Source organism: Macaca thibetana, chromosome 20 (genome assembly GCF_024542745.1).
Source record: "Macaca thibetana thibetana isolate TM-01 chromosome 20, ASM2454274v1, whole genome shotgun sequence".
NCBI lineage: Eukaryota > Metazoa > Chordata > Mammalia > Primates > Cercopithecidae > Macaca > Macaca thibetana.
In genome coordinates, this window is record NC_065597.1 from 27279648 (window position 1) to 27288729 (window position 9082).

Consider the following 9082-nt stretch of genomic DNA (forward strand, 5'->3'; position numbering starts at 1 on the left):
AATCCCAGCACTTTGGGAGGCCGAGACGGGCAGATCACAAGGTCAGGAGATCGAGACCATCCTGGCTAACCCAGTGAAACCCCGTCTCTACTAAAAAATACAAAAAAACTAGCCGGGCGAGGTGGCAGGCGCCTGTAGTCCCAGCTACTCGGGAGGCTGAGGCAGGAGAATGGCGTAAACCCGGGAGGCAGAGCTTGCAGTGAGCTGAGATAGCACCACTGCACTCCAGCCTGGGCGACAGAGCGAGACTGTCTCAAAAAAAAAAAAAAAAAAAAAAAAAAAAAAGGAACGATTGTCCTCTTGGCTGATCCAGAGTTAAAAACTGGCAGCCAATGATTGACCATCTTCTTTTGTGAGGTACTTTTATTTAATCCTCACAACAAATCTGGTACCTAGGAATCACTGTCCCTCCTTTTCAGATGGGGAAACGACGGCTGAAAGATGAACCAAGCACAACAATGGTTTGTGATGGTCTCATGATCCTGTGGGTTGGCTGGGGCTCAGCTGGGTCATCTGCTGATGTCACCTGGGCCCAGTCACACAGCTGGAAGTTTGTCAGCAACTTCACTGGGTCTGGAACGTCAGGGTGGCCTTGCCTGTGAGGCGTCTCCACAGAGCATCTCATGGTTTAGTAGTCCTGGACTTCCTCACAGCATGGCGGCCAGGGTCTGAGAGAGGAGATGAGAGCTGCTGTGTTCTAAGGCCTGGGCTCCCTGAATTCTGTTGCTCATGGCAAGTCACAAGGCCAGCCCAAGGGGAGGAGAAAAGAGCACCGATTCTTGGTGTCAGCACTGGCAGGTGCATACAGGATTAGGGGGAATTTTCAGTGACCCTATTTGGAGACAATCTTAAAGGCAGGAGATTATGATGCAGATGTTAGATGCTATGATCAGAGCACAGGCCATGTGGGAGCTCAGAGGGGGAGGCAGCAAACCTTGCCTGGGAGTGGAGAGCTTTCTTGAGGAAGTGTGGCCTCATCTAGGGTGTCTCTAGAGTGTAGTGGTAAGAGGAGGATTCTGGAGTCAGACTGCCTGGGTTCAAATCTCTATTTCAATTGCCAAGCACTTGGGCCAGTTATGGGAGCTCCCTACCTCAGTTTCCTTATCTGTAAAATGGGCATAACAATAAATCCTACTTCATAGATCATAAGGATCCAATGTCATTTGCCTGTGAAACATTTAGCACTGTGTCTAGCACATGGTAAGTTCTCAAATGTTCACCGTTGTGGCCATTATCACAATTAATGATGATCATGATGATGTTGATGAGGAAGAGGAGGATTGTCCAGGCTGAGAGGGATAGGGAAGAGTGTTCTGAGCACAGGGAACAGTCTCTGCTCAAGCCAGGAGCTGAGAGAACCTGTTGCATGGAAGGAATGGAAAAGAATCCCATCGAGTAGAAGGGCAGAGTTTGGAGAATGGTGGTCACAGTCTGGAAAGGTAGGCTAGGGACCAGGTTAATGCCCCATTGCTAGCCACAGTGGAAGGGCTTGGAGGGAGCAAGGATGGGGATGGGGCAGCCAGCATGGGAGTGAGAGGGAAGAGGGCTGGGACTTGTTGGTGGCAGAGAGAGTGGGGTAGCTTGGGAGAGCATGAGAGCTACAGGAGAAGCTCAGCATTTGATGGGGGTGGGGATAAAGGTAGGATCCTGAATTCCTCCTGGGTTTCAGGTCTAGGGGATGGAGTAGATCCTTCAAGAACATGGACAATACAAAAGGACCAGCTTTGGGTTGGAGATTGGGAAGACGTTGTGTTTGAGGGACCAGCGGGTCTTCCATGAGGGGACAATTGAGACAAGAATGAAGGCCATTCCCTAGATGGAGCAAAGGAGAGCAGTGTTCTGGGTCAACAAAACAGCCTAGGTGCATGCCTGGAGGCTGGTGGGGGCAGGATCTGTTCTCACAATAGAGACGGATTTCACATGGTGGCAGCACGTGGGGTTTGTGTGAGGAGCTGGAGAGGGATGAAAGATGAAGCTGGTGAGTGAAGCTGGCACCAGGGTGTAAAGGACCTTGAGCACCCTGGAATCTGTACCAGTCCTGTGAGCCAGAGATTGCCCCCTGAGACTTTTAAGAGTTTTAAACAGGGAAGTAATGTGAGGAAGTCTTTTTTTTTTTTGAAGGGGACCAGAGCACAGAGGGGCCCCACTCGTGGTGGGAGAATTTAGTGCTAATGCTTTGAACTGGGATTACCAAGCCCTCGTGATCAAGCTGCTAAGTCAATAGCTGTGTGTGGGGGCCCAGGCATCAGGTGGGGGAGTTTATTAAATATAGATATTTGCTGATGAGTTAAGATGATTACAGAATCTGGTTCAGAGGATTAGAGGTGCAAACAGCCTGTTGACCTCTGTCACTTCGTAACAAATGTCTGTCAGGAAGGTATAGAGCAACCTCTTCAAATACAGATAGAAAATATTGATCCAGCTCAGTCTGGTAGCCACCTTTTGAGGAATTTTATATCTATCCTTCCTTCCATCCATTTACTTCCATTTCTTTCCATATATCCTCCATTTAGTCACGCTTTATTCTATCCCTTCTCTTCTGTCTTTCCTTCCATCCATGTATTTCCACCCACCCATCCTTCCATCTACCCATTTTCTCTTTCATTCATTCAACCTTCCATCTTTCCATTTAACCATCCTCCCATCCATTATCCGTCTACTCATTCTTCCATTTGTCCATCATTCTATTGATTCATGTCTTATTTTTTTAATCCACATATGCATTCATTCACCATCCATTCATTGTTCTGTTATTCTATCCTTCTATCATTCCATCAATCCAACTTTCTATCCCCCACCACCCATCCTTTAATCCACTCAAACATCCTTCCATCTGCCTATTCTTTACTCATCTGTCCATCCATCCATCCATCCATCCATCCATCTTCTTATTTTACTCATCCTTCCGACAACCTGTTTTGCCATCCATTAACCCTTTAATCCATTAATCAATTTTCCTTCCATCCACCAGTTTTCCATCTATCCATCCTTCCATCCAACCATCTACCCGTGGTTCCATATTTCTTTCCATACCTCCATCTTTCCCTCCATTTTTCTATCCAAACAAGCTTTTATCTTCCCATCCATTCACCAGTCTTCCATACATCCATTATCCATCTGATATTTGAATACCTACTCTACTGCATGTTCAGCTCTAGGCACTGAGGAATCACTAGTGTACATGGTAGGTGAGGTCTCTACTCTCTTGAAGTTGACCTTGAGCAGGAGACAGGCAATAAGCAAAGCAGACAGGAAGATACAAGAGTGATAAGTGGCTGCAGAGAGAATCATAATAGGGCAGTGAGAGTGGCAGGTTCACCCTACCATTAGCTGGGACAATAGGGAAGGCCTCTCTCTCTCCAAAGAGGTGACATTTAGGCTGAAACTTCAATGATAGGAGGACAGATATACAAACATTTTTTTTTTTTTTTTTTTTTTTTTGAATAGGGGAAGACAGTGTTCTGGATGGAGCATTCACTTCATACAGCAAGCGAAAGGACTTGGTTTAGGCATGAGCCTGGGTGTGTTTGAGGGACAGAAAGAAGGTGAGTGGAGCTGGGAAGGGAGATTGTGGGGAAGAGTGGACAGGAGTGAGTTAGAGGATGGAGCTGGATTTTGAGCCTTGGACATCAAGGTGAGACAAGAAAACTCAGACCCTCTTGCCCTCCTCCTTTTTTTTTTTTTCTTCTGAGACGGCGTCTCGCTCTGTCACCCAGGCTGGAGTCCAGTGGCACGATCTCAGCTCACTGCAACCTCTGCCTCCAGGGTTCAAGCAATTCTTCTGCCTCAGCCTCCCAAGTAGCTGGGATTACAGGCATCCACCACCATGCCCAGCTAATTTTTGTATTCTTAGTAGAGATGGGTTTTGCCATGTTGGCCAGGTTGGTCTTGAACTCCTGGCCTCAGGTGACCCACCTGCCTTGGCCTCCCAAAGTGCTAGGATTACAGGCATGAGCCGCCCACGCCTGACCATTGCCCTCCTTCTTATAAGGACCTTGGTCATGACATTGGGCCTACCTGGATCGTGCGGGATCATCTCCTCACCTTGAGATCTTTGACTTAATCACATCTGCAAAGTCTACACCACACATCTGCCATGTAAGGTAACCACAGTAGCCAGATGGACCCAGGCTCTGGAAATAAGGATGGGGACATCTTTGGGGGTCATTCTGCCCATTGCAGCCTGGGTCCTATCCCACAGCCTGGATTCCTGCAGCAGCCCCCGACCCCTGCCAGCCCTCCTGGCTTCTGCTGCTGAGCCCGCCTTCCCATTCTTCACCCAGTTTTCAGAGTTGCCTTTCTGGAAAATAAATGTGATCGATTTCCGGCTTAAATTCCTTTGACGGCGTCCCCTTGGCCACAGGATCAAGTTCCAGCTCTTTAGCACGTGCTTGAGCACAGGGTTCAAGCCCTTGCTTGATTTTTTGCTACGTATGTGACCCTGAGGAAGTGATTTAACCCCCTCGAGTCTCAGTTTCTGTAGTAGGTGCTCTGAGACCAGAGGCCCTTCAGGACTGAAGGCCTCAGCCCGTCAACTACTTGAGTGGTGCTGGCAGTCCCCGGCGCTTGGCCACCAGCCTGCTTTGGAGAATTCCTTGGCTGGCATTGTGGATTGATGTGTGTCCCCCAAGAAAAATATGCTGATTTCTGACCCCCAGAACCAAAGAATGGGACCCTGTTGGGAAATCGGGTTGTTGCAGAAGTGATTTGTTAAATTAAGATGTGGTCGTACTGGAGTGGGGTGATGTCCTTATAAGAAGAAAGTGTGTGAAGCCAGGCACTTGGGGGAAATGCTGCGTGCAGGCAGATGTGGAGATCTGAGGGATGTGTCCATGAGCCCAGGAACACCAAGGGTGGCTGGCTGTTCCTGGGGTCGGGAGAAGGTCCTTCCTCAGAGTCCACAGAGGGAACCAAAACTGCCGATGCCTTGAGTTCCTGTCTGGACTCCAGAGTGGTGAAAGATACATTTCTGTTGCTTAAAGCCACTCGTTCTGTGATACCTGGTTATGACAGTCCCAGGAAGGAAATGTGGGAAGAACTCATAAATTTCATGCTGCCCTCCCCGAAAGTGGCCTGTATCCCATGACTGGCCAGTGTGGGGAGGTATGTGGCTGGGCGTAAGGCCCAGCCCCCTCGCCCAACCCCAGGGCACCTCTGAAGGCTCTTCCAGCTTCAGAACCCACCATGAGGTTGGCTGAGGCTCTCCTTGAGACTGTGTCCCAGCCAACTTCTTCCCTCACCTCCTGCTCCCTTTCCATGGACGTGGCCCCAAGAGCATAACCTGATCAACCTCGTGCCCGCAGATCTGTGTCAGGATCTGCTTCCTGGGAACCCAATCTGGAAATACTGTTTCCAGGGAATAGACGAAAGCTGCCCCCGTCTCCGTTTCTTCATTTGCAAATAGGAACTAATGAAGGAGGCTGCATTACATAGCTGTCTGTCCACTGTGAGGGTCAACAGGACCATGTGTAAGACACCACGAGATCAACTGCTCTGTGTTCCACAGCTGGCCTGTTAGCTCGGGGCATGGGGCAAAGCTCCTATAATTCATGGCTTACTGATCTTCTTCCCCCTACAGCATGAACCCCTTGAGGTCAGCAACTATGTCTTGTCTTATTCATTCAATTCACTCATTCATTCCATTTCACCTCCTCCCACTCATTCATCCCATGCATTCACTATATCTTGTGATTCAGGCAGTTCTATGGTATTTATTCACTCTAGGCCATGTCTCTGATTTTATCATTCTATTCATTCATGATAGTCCATTTCACTCCATTTTATCCACTTCATTCCTTTTCATTTCCTTCATTCCCTGTATTCCACTTATTCAGGTATTTATTCCACTCTACCTTGTTATTGAATGAAAGCCGCATATTCCATTCTATGTGCCAGTGGCGTGCCAGGCACCAGGGCTTAGTTCTAGACTGTTGTGAGGTTGCATCCGCTGGATTTTAGGGCAGCAGGTGGCACCTGGTTTACCTGCTCAAGGGTGTGTGTGTGTGTGTGTGTGTGTGTGTGTGTGTGTGTGCATGTGTGTGTTGGGCACATGCATGCTGCTTTCCTAGGATGGGGAGGGGCTGTGCGGGCCCACACTCACTGTTCCTTGGTTTCTTCTGCTTTAGGGGAAGCTGTGTGTTGCTGAGGCAGTAAGTTGCATATGAACCTAGGTCAAGATGCCTAGTACCCGTGGGGGTCAGATTCTAGTCCTTGGCCTCTCTGAAGCTAAATAAATGTGATTAATTGAACTGACCTAAAACAAATGATTTTGCAAAATCTTGGAAAACAGTTCCATTCCTTTTGGTAGGTCAAACACTTCTCCTGTAATCCCATTTCAATGCCAGAGAGTTACTTTATCATGTTATATATGTGAGCTGTCATTTATAGAAAAATGGGAGAGCAGAGGCAAGTAAAAAAGGGAGGATTCCTGATGCCACCCCCTAGAAATAACCAATGCTAATGTATTGGTGTGTATTTCTTCACATTTTTCAACGCACGTATGTACATAAAAATATGTGTTTTATGCCAGTGGCTCACGCCTGTAATCCCAACACTTTGGGAGGCTTAGGTGTGGGGATCACCTGAGGTCAGGAGTTAGAGACCAGCCTGGCTAACATGGTGAAACCCCATCTGTACTAAAAAAAAAAAAAAAATTATCCAGGTATGGTGGCGTGTGCCTGTAATCCCAGCTACTCGGGAGGCTGAGGCAGGAGAATTGCTTGAACCCGGGAGGTGGAGGTTGTTGTGAGTTGAGATTGCACCATTGCACTCCAGCTTGGGCAACAAGAGCGAAACTCTGCCCCAAAAAACAAACAAACAAAAAAATGTTTTTTTGCAAAAACTGAAATATAGAATACATTATGTTGTATAATTCATTTTTATCAGTTAGCAATACATTGTGAGCATTTTTCCAAATCGATAATTATGTACCATTTCAATAGGGGCATAGAATTCCATTGCATAAATCTATATAATTCCATAACCAATTCCTTAAGCTTGAACATTTGCCCCACCCCACTACTCCAACATTTTATGATCATAAGGTATGTCCCCGATGGGCATCCATGAACGTCACCTTCTTCTGTAGTTGTCTTTATTGTTATTTCACTTAGCTAATCGGTGGAGATGACAGATAAAACTCAAACCAGCTCTGTTCAAATCATGACAAATTTCATTTTATAAAGGGAGGAGATTAATGAGGACAGTCAGGTTGGAATCAGGCAATGTTATACTATAGTTTAAATGCCTCACTTCTGCCCTTAGTAGCATCTGGCTGCTTCCAGCAGGGGGCGTTGTGAGCCAGAGCCTCGTCAGGCGTGGACACTCTGCAGGTGCCTAATTGCATGGTGGGTTCCCGTCCCCTACCTGGGGCCCTACCTGTCTCACTGTCTGTTGGCAACTCAAGTTCCTTCTTTATTTCCTTATTATTATTGTTATTATTTGAGACACAGTCTGGCTCTGTCGCCCAGGCTAGAGTGTGATGGTGTAATGTCAGCTCACTGCAGCCTCAACCTCCTGGGCTTAAGCAATCCTCCCACCTCAGCCTCTTGAGTAGCTGCGATTGCAGGCATGTGCCACTGTGTCCCTCTAATTTTTTAAATTTATAGTAGAGATGGGGTTTCCCTGTGTTGCCAGGCTGGTCTTGAACTCCTGGGCTCAAGCAATCTGCCTTCCTTGGCCTCCCAAAGTGCTGGGATTACAGGCGTGACGTGCCTGGACTCTTTCTTTCTTTTGCTTTCTCTCTCTCTCTTCTCTTTTTCTTTCTGTTAATTCGATTATTCTCACTTACATCTACCCTGGACCAGTTCTCCCAGATTCTGCTAAATACACTTATCAAGGTAGCAAAAGCTAGAGTGCTATTGTGGCAATTATCCTAATACCTTTTAAAAGTGTCACCATTTTAAAGTTTTTAGCATTTAAGATTTTCCTTTGAAGCCTCCTTTCATCTAGGGAGTACAGTGTTAGCCACACTAATGATATACAGGTGGCTGTCCTGTGGCCATGAGAGGTGTGGATATACCGAACAGAAATGTGTCCAGTGTTCGAGAAAGATATTGGTTCTGGTAATGCCTCTCAGTATTGGGATCTGTTAATTTTGTAGATCTTAATTCTTTTCTGCTCTCCTGATTTAGAGACATGGTTTGCTTAAAATGCTGGCAACAAACATCAGAGTCAACAGGAGCTTGCTTTGTGGGAAGGACCGATGTGATTTGTGGATGGAGATGATAGTGATCAATGTCTTAGTTTTCACTGGGCTGTTTTTCTTTTCATGGGTAGTCATTTTTAATTTGCATAGCACTCCTGTGCAGCAGGTATGGCTATTATCCCATTTGATGGGGAGGGAACTGAGGCTTGGAGAACTCACACACTTGCCTCAAGTCTCATTTATGGGAAGCAGCAGGGCTGGGGCTTGAACACAGGGCCATGCACCTCAGGGTCTTTGCACCTGCCATGCCCCCTGCCTGGATATGCCTTTACTTCTCTCTGCAAGAGAACTCCTTTTCATCCTTCCAGTCTTGACTAGGATGTCAGCTGCTCAGGGAGGGCCTCCCTGCCCCCCACTCTACACAAGCCGTTCTCATCACTCACCACTTGCTTTTATTTTCTTCATAGCACTCACCACTGTGTGGGGGTTATCTTGTTTGTTCATTTCTTTCCTGTTTATTGTGTCACATCCCCACTCCCCCTTAGAATGCAAAGTCCAAGGGAGCAGCGACCTTGTCTTTGACCTCTCTGAGTCTCAGTACCCAGCACATGGCAGATGCTCAGTAACTATTTACTTACTAAATGAATGGAAAATTTCTGCCATCACTTTGGAAGCTATCAGCTTTTGATCCAGTTGAGGCAGGCGGGGAGGCGGGGTGGGTGGGAAGAAGAAGAAAGGGAGAGAGATAATAAAGATGGTAACCTTTTTGAGCAGGGAGGGCATGTATTTTGCAGTGAATACATGTGCTGCTCCTGAGTCTGCTGTCCCTTCCCTTCCCTTCCCCCACTCCTGCTCTGCAGGACATCACAAAGGGACTGCCTCTTGCAAGCAGTGTGTCCCTGGCTCTCCTTCTGTCACTAGGCTCAGCCAATAGGC